Source organism: Odocoileus virginianus, chromosome 5 (genome assembly GCF_023699985.2).
Source record: "Odocoileus virginianus isolate 20LAN1187 ecotype Illinois chromosome 5, Ovbor_1.2, whole genome shotgun sequence".
Taxonomy (NCBI): domain Eukaryota; kingdom Metazoa; phylum Chordata; class Mammalia; order Artiodactyla; family Cervidae; genus Odocoileus; species Odocoileus virginianus.
In genome coordinates, this window is record NC_069678.1 from 29,595,235 (window position 1) to 29,609,147 (window position 13,913).

The window sequence follows — 13,913 nt, forward strand, 5'->3', positions numbered from 1 at the left end:
GCATTTGTCAAAACCTATATATTTTTACACAACAATGAATGAACTTTAATCTATGAAAATTAAAAAGTTGTTTAAAAATGACTAGGGGATCCCAGGGAGGAATGTGCACTGTGACAGGAGATTCTAACTGTATTGTTGTTGTTCAGTCACTAAGACCTGTACGACTCTTTACCACCCCATGGATTGTAGCAAGCCAGGCTTCCCCCTCTTCCATGTCCTTCACTATCTCCTAGAATTTCCTCAAACTCATGTTCATTGAGTTGGTGATGTTATTCAACCATCTCACCCTCTGTCGCCTCTTTCTCCTTTTGCCTTCAATCTTTTCCAGCATCAGGGTCTTCTCCAATGAGTTGGCTCTTCACATCAGGTGGCCAAAGAATTGGAGTTTCATCTTCAGAATCAGTCCTTCTAATAAATATTTAGGGTTGATTTCCTTTAGGATTGACTGGTTTGATCTCCTTGCAGTCCAGGGGAGTCTCAAGAGTCTTCTCCAGCACCACAATTTGAAAGCATCAATTCTTTAGCACTCAGCCTTTTTTTATGGTCCAACTGTCACATTTCTACTTGACTACTGGAGAAATCATAGTTTTGACCATATGGACCTTTGTCAGCAAAGTAATTTCTCTGCTTCTTAATATGCTGCTAAGTTTGCCATAGCTTTTCTACAAGGAGCAAGTGTCTTTTAATTTCATGGCTGCAGGCATCCACAGCACATCCATGGTACAGTCATCACTGCACCATCCACAGTGATTTTGGAGCCCAAGGAAATAAATTCTGTCACTGCTTCCACTTTTCCCCATTCTATTTGCCATGAATTTTGGGACCAGGTGCCACGGTCTTAGTTTTTTGAATGTTAAGTTTTAAGCCAGCTTTTTCACTCTCCTCTTTCACCCACATCAAGATGTTCTTTAGTTTTTCCTCACTTTCTGCCATTAGGGTGGTATCATCTGTGTTTCTGAGGTTGTTTCTATTTCTCTCAGCAATCTTTATTTCAGCCTGTAATTTATCCAGTCCAGCATTTCATATGATGTACTCTGCATATAAGTTAAATAAACAGGATGACAGTATACAGGCTAGACATAATCCTTTCCCAATTTTGAACCAGTCCATTGTTCCAAGTGTGGTTCTGTTGTTTCTTGAATTGCATGCAGGTTTCTTAGGAGGCAAGTAAGCTGGTCTGTTAGTCTCATCTCTTTAAGAATTTTCCACAGTTTGTTGTGATCCACACAATCAACAGTTTTAACGTAGTCGATGAAGCAGAAGTATATGTTTTTCTGGAACTCTCTTGCCTTCTCTGTGATCAAACAAATGTTGACAACTTGATCTCTGGTGCCTCTGCCTTTTCTAAATTCAGATTTTCATCTGGAAGTTCTCGTTTCACATACTACTGAAGCCTATCTTGAAGGATTTTGAGCATAACCTTACTAGCATGTAAAATGAGTGTAACTGTATGGTAGTTTGAACATTCTTTGGCATTGCCCTTCTGTATTACAAACATATACATAACTTCAGGGGAGAGAATTGGAGGAAAAAATGCTAATCTAAGTAACCTTGCTCATAAGTAGACTCTATGGGATTGAAGTGAAAAGGAATCAAATGTAATCACTATATTTTAGTTGACAAAGTTTCTTCCCACTGGGGTATAAGTTATCAATTCTGATATTGCTATATAGGTACACTGAATTTGAATGATTAACAAAATTCCTGGCCAATGCTGAGAGTTAGGTTTCTCACTGTTGGAGCAGGAATTTACAGATAAGCAAGAGGAGGAGGCTAGGATGACCCATATGGTAATGGACTATAGTTGAAATATCAGTACAAATTCATGCTTAGCTTAATATAAACAAGATGATTATATAAAGAAATAGTCATAAGTGAGAATATTTACACACCCATGTATATTTCCCTGTTCTATGAGGCTACCTAGAGGCAATGATGCTCAAATAGCAAAGAACACACCTAGCAACCCAATCTTGCTTTCTAATATCATTTCCCAATAAATGGAAACAGAGCCCCTTAGAGGAATGAGTGATTCTAAACTGGGGCAGGAAACATACAAGATGAACTCAGAGCATCTTGTAGTGCTAGAAAGTAAAGAAGAGTTAAAAAAAAAATGTAATAAAATTTACACTGATGGGAGCTTGTCAGAGGGACACAGAAGCCAACTGAAAGAGCTTCCCCAATGATTAAGGCTGGTACAATTTGAGTGACAAAATAATTTTGGGCTACAACCCAAAGTACAAAATAAATATACAGCATCTATACTTATATAAATATAAATGAATCATAAATAAATTACTAGGCAAATAAAAATCATAAATAAATTACAGGAAAAAGAGATACATTTCTTTTGGGAAAAAAATTCAAGTAATTGATTTTACATAATCTATCCTTAAAAGTGAGAATCATAGAATGGAAACTTCACCTGGTGTCTTCTTCAAAAAAAGTATAAAATGGAAAGGGGAAAATATTAATTTCATGTGATAAAACATGACAAACATTATCTCAAGCAGTTTATCAAGTCATTATCAAAAGTAATAAATCATGTCGCCAGTATTTACCCCTTGACATGACATGATAAAAACAGAACTTTTGGGTCTTCCTCCCCAAACCCATATGTTTATTCATGAGAAAAACATCAGACAAATCTCAATAGAAGGTATCTTACAAAATGCTTGACAAGTAACTATCAAACATATCAAGGTAATCAAAAACAAGGGAAGTCTGATAAAAATTCCCAAGAGGAGCTTAGAGATATAACAAGTAAATATTAGGTGGTATCTTGGATGGGATCCTTGAATAAAAAGAGAATATATGTAAAAATTAAGGAAATCAGTATAAACTATGGACTTTTGTTAATAATAATGTATCAGTGTTGGTTTACTCTTTGTAACAAAGGTACCATGCCAAGGTTGCATGGGTGTGCTAAGTTGATTCAGTTGTGTTCGACTCTTTGCGACCCCATGGCCTCTAGCCCTCCAAGCTCCTCTGTCCATAGAAACCAGGCAAGAATACTAGAGTGGGTTGCCGTGGCATCCTCCAGGGGATCTTCCTGACCCAAGGATTGAACCTGTGTCTCCTGTACCTCCTGCATCACAGGAGGATTCTTTACCATTGAGCCACCAGGGAAGCCCATACCAAGGTTAGATATTAATTATAACAGAAAATGAGTGAGAGAGTATTTGGAGACTCACTGTAGTAAATCCATTATTTTATAAATTAAAACTATCTTAAAATATAAAGTGTTAAAAAAAACAATATTTTTTTTTTTTTTTTTAATTTATTTTTATTAGTTGGAGGCCAACCATTTCATAACATTGCAGTGGGTTTTATCATACATTGACATGAATCAGCCATGGAGTTACATTAAAAAAAAACACAGTATTTTATATCAGAGAAGCAGTTCCTTTGTATCCACCTAATTCACTTGTTTACATTGTACCAAAACCAGAAAGACCTTGGAGGAAAGCAGGGGACTACTTTACTCAGACAAGAAGCAGCAGGATCATAGCCACTGTCCCAAATGTGGAATCTTCATTGGAGCAGATTAACATATCCTGTAGCCACTGCTCTGGAAAACACATTCTTTTTTTAATCCATTTAAGAAAATAAATGATTAGTAATGGTTTGCATGCAATTAAAATAAAATGCATTGTCCATTTAGTTTTGGAGCAAGGCTGTATTAACCTCCCATTCCAAGGTATAGTACAGTCTAAAGAGATCTTATTATCTGAATATTACTGTATTAATTTCCTGTGGCTGTCACAAATTACAAATTATTATCACAAAGTTGTTGTCTTAAAACCACATAAATCTAATCTCTCTAAATTCTGGAAGCCATATGTCTGAAATCAAGAGGTAGGAAGGACCATGCTGGCTTCACAAGCTCCAGAGGATGATCTGTTTCTTAACTCTTCCAGCATCCAGAGGATGTTGGCATGCCTTGGTTTATGTTTGTATCTCCCTGTTTCATATTCACATCATCTTCTATGCTGGTACTACTTCTTTGTCCCCACTTATAAAGATACATGTGACTGTATTTAGGATATTTTATATCTATATGTACATATTTTATATCTGCAAGAGATTATTAAATTCATCAGAACAAATAATTTTGAAGAGAACAAACAGGTATGAGGGGCAGAGGAGAGTCAGACAGACAGACAGACAGACACAGAGAAAGAACAGACATTTGCAAAAAGGAAGGAATTCAAATAATGAATATCACATATTTTCTTTCTTTAGGAATTGGGGCAAGAAAGAAAGAAAGGAAAGTTAGTTTCCACCTTCTATAAAACAAAAAGCTTATACCAGTTTTCTATTAAAAGAGCTAGATGGAAGAACTAATAGAAAAACTAATATGATCATTCAAAAGTCAAAATTCAAAACTCCAGAAACTAAGGAGTTGTGCAATATGAATGTGCTTCTATAAAAATATAATCTACAGAAAACTACACTATTTGTACACCTCCAAGACTGTTTTAGCTGAATATTCCATGATTTATTAAAAAAAAAAAAAGGAACAGAATCTCAATCTGAGGCAAGAAAAATTATAATTTTTACCATTTTATAATTAAATCCCAGTATTTTGAATAAATCTGAAGTAAAGATTAACAATATTTAATTATCAATTTTCAAATTTCTTGAGAAACTTAAATCCTTTCTTCTAAGTCTGAATAATTTACTTTTCAGTCATTATGAAGTCCCTATGTATACATCCATTTTATTAGCAGCTCACTATATTTTAATCTTTAGAATAGACTACAAACATTTACAGATTCAAATTCCCATAAATATGTTTAAACCTGATTTATTTCTTCTTGTGTAAAATTATATATTTTCTCCTATCTTCTCTCTTTCTAATAAGATTGCTTGGGTAATGAAACTTTTTATGCTTCAGTGTTTCCATTTTGCATTTATTTAGTAAAATCATTTTGAAAGTACCAGGATGTGGTTAGGCTAATTAATGCATCCTGAAGTTATTATTATTATTTTTAAATCTTCCTACCAGGATGGAGGAGCTTCCCAGATGGCGCTAATGGTAAAGATCTCACCTGCAAATGCAGAAGACATAAGAGATGTGAGTTCAAACCCTGGGTCAGGAAGATGCCCTGGGGGAGGTCATGACAACCCACTCCAGTACTCCTGCCTGGAGAATCCCATGGACAAGGAAGCCTGGCAGGCTACAGTCCATAGGGTCACAGAGTCAGACACTAATGAAGCGACTGAGGGCATTGAACACCAGGATCAAAAGAGAGCCCTTCTCCAAACATATCCCAAATCTCTTTCTTGCTTTTCACCATAGCATTTATAAATACATATTTTATTTATTTAATATTGTGTTATATATCTCTTTCACTAGAAAGCAAGCCCTATGAAAACAGAACAGTTTTGTTCCCTATAGCAGTACTTAGAACAGAGCCCAGTTTGTGTTAATCATTTCATAAATACATATTGAGTGAATGAATACAAATATTTTTGCCATATATATGAAAGCAGTTCCATTCTAAATTCATGTTTATTGCTTTATGGAAAATCCTGTACCATTATTATGGAAATTTATCTAAATTCAATTAATGTTAAATAATAGATTTTAACAAAAAGGACTGTAAATACTAATTTTATTCATAAATTTCTTGTATATAAAAAACATTAAATTTGAGAGAATTAATTTTCTAACCAAATTTAATTTGCATGAATTTTAAGGAAATAAGAACACTTCAATTGTAGCATACAAAAGTTATTTGACTAAGTAAAACCACATTCTTTAAGTATCTTAAATTAGCTTTCATTCATGGCTTACCACAATCAAAATCATAATATTCATTAGATTAAAGGATTCCTCCTTTGCTCTGAGGGCTTTTTTTTTTTTTGCCATGAAGAAAATAATAAGATTATTATTATTAGTTATTTGTTTTCATAATTTATATACTTTAAAAACTTTAATATATTCATGCAAATATATTTAATTGCCCTGGACAGCAATTTTATTATTGTTTTTTATTATTGTTTTATTATTGTTTATTATTGTTTTTTATTATTACACTTCAATTAACTTCTCTTATTCTAGACTTTTTAGTTTAGTTAACAGATAGACTAAATGAATGGGCATGTAGAAGTCACTGATTACACTCAGTTAATTTATTATATAATATAAATGAGCCTTAGGTTGCATTTAAACCTGGTTCCCTAAGAACCTGACTGAAGTACCAAACTACACAGTAGAACTGCTCTCAATGTCCCAGACCCCAAAGGCACCAACTCCCAAACTGAACTCACTGGTCTCCTCACACCACTTCTCTCTGCCCTCCGCGGATAATTCCTGTGCTGCCAACCACATAACAACTCAGACTAGAAGCTTAGAATCACAGCCAAGTCTTTCCTTCACCACCTTTGAGGCCAAGTAATACTGGTTTTTATCTATGAATATTGTTTTAAACTATTCCTACTCTATCTCATCTGCCACTGAACCAGACCTCAGTTTTTGCCAGGACAGTTGCAATAACCACCTAACTCATTTTCCTGCTTTAATTTTCTCACCATTCCTAATTTATCCTTTACACTGCCTAAAGATGGATTTTTCCAAAACACATGTCTCAGCAGGCCGTTCCCCTGCCTAAAAATCTTTTTATTATTTTTTTTCCATTTATTTTTATTCATTGGAGGCTAATTACTTTACAATATTGTAGTGATTTTTACCATACATTGACATGAATCAGCCATGGATTTACACGTATTCCCCATCCCGGTCCCCCCTCCCACCTCCCTCTCCACCCGATCCCTCTGGGTCTTCCCAGTGCACCAGGCCCGAGCACTTGTCTCATGCATCCAACCTGGGCTGGTGATCTGTTTCACCCTTGATAGTATACTTGTTTCAATGCTGTTCTCTCTAAACTAAAAATCCTAAAATAGTTCCTGATTGCCTACTAGCAATTCAAAATACATGGTATGCCAAATAAATCCATCACAATTTTAATCTAGATAATCTTTTTACATGACTGTTGTCTGCTTCTGTATGCTAACATTTTCACACAGAATTCTCTGTCAGGCATATTTCCTTTGCATCGAATATCTTTATTTTCTTATCATGCTTAGGATCCTTTTCAGTTAGCGTAAATATAATTTCTTAAATACCTCCTCCAATTCGCCCAGAATTATTTCAACCACTTTGCTCCTGTGATAATCTTATATGTATCCCTATTTTAGATTTTATTAAACTACATTGTAACTGAGTCAAAGCATCTGTTCTACTAGGCCAAAAATGGCAGTTTATCTTTGTTTTCCCTGTATCTAGTACAGTGCATGATACACATATACTGTGTAGTGAATATTTCATTTTGGTTATTATACTTTTCAATCTAGAAATTTTGTTTGATATTTGACAATATTTTCTTTTTATGGTTCTCTATTTGCTGAGACATTGCCATTGAACCTTTACGTCTTTAGACATGATTTTCTTTACTGCTTTGCAACTATTTAGACTATGGTCTTTGAAATCTTTATTAAATCTGATATCTGGTCCCTTTCAAAGACAATTTGTATTTTCTACCTATTTTTTCTTGGGTTTGGATCCTCCTTTCTGCTATTTTTTCTTGTCTCAAAAATGTTTTTGTAGAAAACTGAACAATTTATACAATATGTTACAGATTCTTATATCAGCTCCCCCCCCCACCCCACCTAAGGGCTTGTCAGTGTTTCCTTGTTTCTTTATGTAATGCCTACCTCAATTATTTCAGTAAGTTCTATTTCTGTTTGTAGTCTGACCCCATTCTCCAGAAGGTGTAGCCTTGGACATGCACATAATCATGTGAAATCTATTTGATTTTCTTAAATAGTCTCCCTATTTTCTGTATTCTCTTAAGAAAATTTGAGGAATTTTAGTACTAATTTTAACAAGTTATGATTTCTTTTCTGGAGAAAGTGGTCACAAAGTTCCTTATGGTATCTTCTCAGGAGCATATTTTCTATATTTTATAAACTTATAACAAAATCCCTGAGTATTTTAATGACAAAATCCACTTTTGTTTAATTTTCTAGAAAATTGAGTTGTAGCAAACTTACAGAACCAATAAGAATGAACATATAAAAGTATTTTAACTGTTGAGATAGTAGAGTAAATCCTACTGAATATTAAGTATTTAATTTGCTACATGATTTTCAGATTTGAGTATTTGCTCTATTTTGGAATTATTAATTAAGTAGGTAGATTTTCTTTCAAAATACTGAAATGACAGTGTGGACATTAGGTAATCAAAGATGAGAGATACATCTTATATGTATTTAATACTGTCTTGGTGTTATAGATATATATGCCAGCTATGTATTATCAATGAATGAAAATGATAAGTGAAACAATATCTAACATTATTTTTGGATTTAACAGTCCACAGCTTTGGCAAGGATCCAATATATGGTCTTTGAAAAAAAAAAATAGAACAGGTTCAGATGCAATAGGATAGAACAGTTTATAGAAAGACATATTTGAGAATTAAATTCTGTGAGCAAGTATAAAATCAAGTTTGGTCAAATATAATAAAGAAATAAGACCAGTATCTAGAACCAGTAGATGGTTGGAAATAAATTACCACATTATTGTGTCTAGTGTAGAACTCCAAATTCACAAATAACCAGTATGGCTAAGATCAAATAAAACCACATGGTTATTAGCAAGGCATTGAAAAGCTGAGGCCTTGTATTAGTTACATAACTGCCTTTATTTAAGAACAGCTGCCCTGAAAGACCAATGCCTCCATTCCCATCAATCATCTCTCAACCTATATCATAGGTGTACTATGCCCCAGTCAACAGACAAGACTCTCATCTTGTACATATTTTTGTACAGCCCATGAAGACTAGCTTAGTTTTATTTATATAATAGTGTTTCCCAAAGTATATTCCATGGGACGCTAGTCACATCATTTTGTAGTTGCAAAAGGCTTATTTTTTAAAAAATAAATTTGATAAACATCATTTTACAGCTTATCTTGAAGAAATTAAAAATCTGTGTACTCTGATACAAGTTCCACAATACAAGGAGACTATTTTGTATTTTAATAAATATCTTACATACTTTATTGATTACAATGCTATTTTTATATAGCAAATATTAAAATCCCTAGGATATCTCCTACACATACTTCAGAAAACTCTGTTGAATATACTGAATACTCAATATATGTTTGGACATTAATGACTAAAAGTTAATTTTGAATGTTTGCATTGTATGAATCACTGTACAGGGTACTGAGTGTATAATGAAAGGCAAACTAACTTGAATAATATTCTATTATTGTATAAATATGATAATAACTTCATATATCCTTATATAGAGTGAAATTTAAATATTTTCTATTGACTTTTCTTAACAAAGAACAAGACTTTCAAAATACTTTTACAACTGCTGTCTGTAAAGCATAAAACTGTCAACATAAAATTACTATTAGAATCTGAACATGTTTTACTATCCATACACTTGTTATGTACTTATTTTATTAATTACAATTAGCACAAGAAAAATATTTGCATTAAAGTAGAAATATTTCTGATTCAGAGATCAAAGTGCCTTTTGTAGCTAAGACAGAGAAGCAAAACATCATTTAGTGCAATTCCTGATATTAATTCTGAGTCTGAAAAGAAAGTTTAGAAAACCCAATGTCACACATTAGTACAGCCAAATATTAAAAGATACAGCTTTCATCTCCAATGCATTTCATTGATACTAAAATGCTTCTCTAAATTTTGCTTGTATGAATATATTGTTATTAAAAAAAAAAGCATAAACAGAAAAAGTATTTATTGCAAATCACACCACAAAAGGACATTCAAGTTAAACAAATTTTAGTTTAGGTACATTGCATATAATTTCATAGTATTTTTTCATAGTACAAACACTTAATGCCAGTGAGGGAGGTGACATACAATCCTATAAAGCCTTCCTACAATCCAAACTGCCTGTCTACTAGAGAGTCAGGGGATTTGATATCTTAGAGAGAAAATTGAATGTTGTCCCCTATAACTTTATTTGTCAAGGATAACAATGTTTAGAATTGAGTAATCAATTCTAGCTTCATCAATCAATATACTTATGGAATTTAGAATTAAAACTATCCTCTCAATCTACTTTCCCCCCTAAAAAGTCTCATGAACCAGATAATAAATAGATCTCAGCCATCACATTCTCTTATTCAGTAATGTCCACCAATGTTTACCTGTGTTCCCCTTGCCTTTCAACATTTAGCTTTTAATCTTTGGTTGATATTTTCAGTCTGTACAAAGTTGTTGTTGCTGAATCTGTCCGTGTTGTACCCGAAGGAGGACCACAGTGATACATTTGGTGCCAAGATACTTGACCAGTTCATGAATATCTCCAAGCAATAGGAATTCACATGCATAAGCTAGAATGAAACTTTCTGAGACAAACATTTTGGAATTACAATATGAAAATTGATGTGTCAAGATATTCATCTGAGACTATCCCTGGTTGCACTGGTAATAGGAAGAGTCTAAAATTGGGAGACAACTGGGGAATACCGCAATGAAGTAGGCTCCTACAATCTGTCATATCAGAGCCTCCTGTGGCATTCCTTGTGACTCAAATGGTAAAGAATCTGCCTGAGATGCAGGAGACCTGAGCTCTCTCTCTGGCTGGGAAGATCCCCAGGAGAAGGGAATGGCTACCCACTTCAGTATTCTTGCCTAGGGAATCCCATGGACAGAGAAGCCTGGTGGGCTACAGTCCATGGGGTTGCAAAGAGTCAGACATGATGGAGCAACTCTGACCTTCACTTTTCATAGGAGCCTTCTGGGTGCATTTTAAGTTATGTCCTATGATATCTCAAGCATGGTGATATAAAAAGTAAGCAGGAGAAATAATGTTAACAAGATGGATGAATAAGATATTTATTGATATCCCTCCTCAACAGCACTTTGGTACTCATGCAAGGATAAAAGTGTCTTTGTGAAAGTTAAAACAGCCAGTTCAGTCCAGTAGCTCAGTCGTGTCTGACTCTTTGCAACTCCATGGACTGCAACACGCCAGGCCTCCCTGTCCATCACCAACTTCTAGAGTCTACTCAAACTCATGTCCATTGAGTCGGTGATGTCATCCAACCATCTCATCCTGTGTCGTTCCCTTCTCCTCCAGTCTTCAATCTTTTCCAGCATCAGGGGCTTTTCCAACGAGTCAGTTTTTCACATCAGTGGCCAAAGAATTGGAGCTTCAGCTTTAGCATCAGTCTTTCCAATGAATATTCAGGATTGATTTCCTTTAGGATGGACTGGTTGGATCTCCTTGCAGTCCAAGGGACTCTCAAGAGTCTTCTCCAACACCACAGTTCAAAAGCATCAATTCTTCAGCACTCAGCTTCCTTTATAGTCCAACTCTCACATCCATACATGACTATTGGAAAAGCCATAGCTTTGACTAGACAGGCCTTTGTTGGTAAAGTAATGTCTCTGCTTTTTAATATGCTGTTTATAGCTTGGTCATAGTTTTTCTCTCAAGGAGCAAGTGTCTTTTAGTTTCATCGCTGCAGCCACCATCTGCAGTGATTTTGGAGCCCAAAAAGATAAGGTCTGTCACTGTTTCCATTGTTTCCCCATCTATTTGCCATGAAATCATGGAACCAGATGCCATGATCTTAGGTTTCTGAATGTTGAGTTTTAAACCAACTTTTTCACTCTCCTCTTTCACTTTCATCAAGAGGCACTTTAGTTTTTCTTCACTTTCTGCCTTAAGGGTGGTGTCATCTGCATATCTGAGGTTGTTAATATTTCTCCCAGCAATATTCCAGATTGCGCTTCATTGAGCAAGGCATTTTGCATGATGTACTCTGCATATAAGTTAATTAAGCAAGGTGACATAAAACAGCCTTGATGTATGCCTTTCCCGATTTGGAACCAGTCTGTTGTTCCATGTCCAGTTCTGTTACTTCCTGACCTGCGTACAGATTTCTCAGGAGGCAGGTCAGCTGGTCTGGTATTCCCATCTCTTGAAGAATTTTCCACAGTTTTCTGTGATCCACATAGTCAAAGGCTTTGACATAGTCAATAAAGCAGAAGTAGATGTTTTTCTGGAACTCTCTTGCTTTTTTGCTCATCCAATGGATATTGGCAATTTGATCTCCAGTTCCTCTGCATTTTCAAAATCCAGATTGAACATCTGGAAGGAAGTTCACAGTTCACATAACATTGAAGTCTGGCTCAAAGAACTTTGAGCATTACTTTGCTAGCCTGTGAAATGAGTGCAATTTTGTGGTAGTTTGAGCATTCTTTGGCATTGCCTTTCTTTGGGATTGAAATGAAAACTGAGCTTTTCCAGTCCTGTGGCCACTGCTGAGTTTTCCAAATCTTCTGGCATACTGAGTGCAGCACTTTCACAGCATCATCTTTTAGGATTTGAAATAGCTCAATTGGAATTGATTTGTAGTAAAAAAGCAGAGACATTACTTTGCCAACAAAGGTCCATCTGGTCAAGGCTATGGTTTTTCCAGTGGTCATGTATGGATGTGAGAGTTGGACTGTGAAGAAAGCTGAGCACCAAGAAATTGATGCTTTTGAACTGTGGTGTTGGAGAAGACTCTTGAGAGTCCCTTGGACTGCAAGGAGATCCAACCAGTCCATCCTAAAGGAGATCAGTCCTGGGTGTTCAGTGGAAGGACTGATGCTGAAGCTGAAACTCCAGTACTTTGGCCACCTCATGTGAAGAGTTGACTCATTGTAAAAGACCCTGATGCTGGGAGGGATTAGGGGCAAGAGGAGAAGGGTATGACAGAGGATGAGATGTCTGGATGGCATCACCAACTCGATGGGCATGAGTTTGAGCAAACTCCAGGAGTTAGTGATGGACAGGGAGGCCTGGCATGCTTGATTCATGGGGTTGCAAAGTGTCGGACACGACTGAGGGACTTTACTGGACTGAACTGAACTGAATCCTTCCTAAGGCCCTCTTGACTTTGAGTTCCAGGATGTCTGGCTCTAGGTGGGTGATCAAACCATCATGCTTATCTGGGTCATGAAGATCTTTTTTGTATAGTTCTCTGTATTCTTGTCACCTCTTCTTAAGAGACAGTTAGGAGATTGTAAAATCCTGCTGAAGTCCAAGAATGAGCAGAAACATTTTGAGAAAATGGATCTACACCCAGAAAGCAGACTCACTAACATGGACCTGATTATAAATCACATATACTCATAAAGACTTAGCTGCAGCAATGATTGGCTTTGGTTCTTTCAATAGCGCCAATTACAATTACAATTTCCATTACACCAAGGGGCCTAGGAAGTGCTACCTACCCGGGCATTCAGTAATATGTACATAGACCTCTGTCCTGACTGTGAACCCTAGAGAGACACATGACTGGCTCCAGCCTTTCTCATCAATAGTTCAGGAACTCCAGGAGAACACTGAACTAGATGAGAGAGCTTTGTTTGATGCCCAGAAGTCCAATGGAGAAGTTTCAACACACTACTGGAGCAAAATATGCGATTGGACACATTCATGAGGGTAAGAGGATCAGTCTGACTTTACCCAATCCACCCCTCCCTTAAGGCAGCACAGCTCAATGCCAAGAAGCCCTTCTTAGACTGATTTATCTTGCTGGCAGAAAATGAGAATGTACAAGTGAGAACCCAGCTTCCCAGTTTCCCACTCTCCCTATCCAGAGTCCTGAACAGTGAGCTGTACAACTAAGGGGTAGCCAGCAGCTAGGCTTGAAATGGAATGCATGAAGGGGACACAGATCCTACAAACTACATCAGGCACTCCACTGGGAGGCTCACCCAAAAACCACTGCAAATACTCTTGGTTGAGCCATGGGCAACCCAGCACTCTGTGATTTTTCATGCAAACACACTTCTACCCCATGACCAACTGTTTGCGCATGGTCTTAACAGCAACAGAAGTGAGCTTTTATAGA